General features: G+C 29.5%; 1 pseudogene; it reads right to left on the reverse strand.

Annotated features, from left to right (window-relative positions):
* Positions 1 to 8: 8 nt before the first annotated feature.
* Positions 9 to 433, reverse strand: LOC108721974 (uncharacterized; annotated as a pseudogene).
* Positions 434 to 525: the final 92 nt, after the last annotated feature.

The raw sequence follows: 525 nt of genomic DNA on the forward strand, positions 1-525 counted from the left end.
GTATTTGCTACGCATTATTTTTTGAACTTGTAATTTTGCTTGAACGCCAACGTCCTTGTATTTTGGAAATACATTATTCAAATCACTTTCGATGCTGTTATCTTCAATTGATGAAGGATTATCTACAAGTTTATTATAAATATTGTTCAATATTATATTATGTAATTCAACTATATGTAAAATATAATCATCAATCTATAATTACCAATATTGACGTCTGGCTCTTCAGTAACAGGTTCATCTATTATATGTCTACAAGCCTTATCAACCGATTTAGTCTGTAGAATTTCATTCAAACTTTCTATTTTCTAACGCTTTAGAATTCCTGGACGTTCACGTTTTAAATGACAACGTTGTCTGTCGGATTGACAATCAAATATTGTAGGCAATACTCCTTTTCTTAATCGTACAGATGCATTTGGATCAAGCCGTACTCATATAGTTCTCTATATCCTCTTGCAACGGTAAAACGAATTGTGAATTATGTTTTGTTAACTAATTTTAAAAATAATATTTAAACTCTTA

Source organism: Mycetomoellerius zeteki, unplaced genomic scaffold (assembly GCF_001594055.1).
Source record: "Mycetomoellerius zeteki isolate Tzet28-1 unplaced genomic scaffold, Tzet1.0 scaffold1897, whole genome shotgun sequence".
NCBI lineage: Eukaryota > Metazoa > Arthropoda > Insecta > Hymenoptera > Formicidae > Mycetomoellerius > Mycetomoellerius zeteki.